We start from the raw sequence: 819 nt of genomic DNA on the forward strand, positions 1-819 counted from the left end.
TGGCCCAACTGTGTACTGTGATACTTATGTCAATGGTGAGCAACAAATGCCTAGCCAAACTCCTCAGTCTTTATTCAGGCAGCAGAAGCTTTGTCAATATAAAGAGGACAGTTTTATCATACTGATACATGATAGCACGATACTGCTGGGGCTCCCAAGTTACACATAAGGATACCCACAGAAAGCAAATGCCTACGTGTCAGAGAGACCATATTAAAAGAAAACATTCTTTAGAAAATGAGGCAGTGTACTAGGAACTTACTCACCCCTGTAAGAACGTAACAGAAGTTTTTCTTCCTACATTTCAGGTCTCATTGTGACAAGCTGATCATGAACCAAATACACATTTAAAATGGACAGTTAACAGACATCTGCTACTTAACACTGATTTCTTCTAAATGAAAAAGAGTAAAAATGCACATGACGAAAAACACTGCCAAAAATAGGAAACTGAAAAGGAAATTGCTAAAAAGCAGTTCCTTACATAGCTCCACAATTTTGAAAGTGGGCAGTTTTGATTAAAAGACTACCTGGGTTAAGAGAGAAAGTGAAGGAAAGCAATATATAATAAATGGAGAAAGGTAAACCTGGCATTGATAAAACACTGACAAATAACACAAGAAACCCGTAAAGAAACCTGGTAAGGAATACCTAAACCAAAAGTCAACCTAGAAGGCCGAGGATTTGCTGCTGTCCTGGAAGGGACCTTCCGGACCGGCACTTGCCATCGCAGCCACCCACGTTACTCAAGCACCCTCCTGCAGCACGCAAACGCCAACCCGCCCCAAGAGCGGCGAGGGCCAGGGCGAGGGCCAGGGC

This window comes from Pygoscelis adeliae, unplaced genomic scaffold (assembly GCF_000699105.1).
Source record: "Pygoscelis adeliae isolate BGI_AS28 unplaced genomic scaffold, ASM69910v1 Scaffold183, whole genome shotgun sequence".
NCBI classification, from domain to species: domain Eukaryota; kingdom Metazoa; phylum Chordata; class Aves; order Sphenisciformes; family Spheniscidae; genus Pygoscelis; species Pygoscelis adeliae.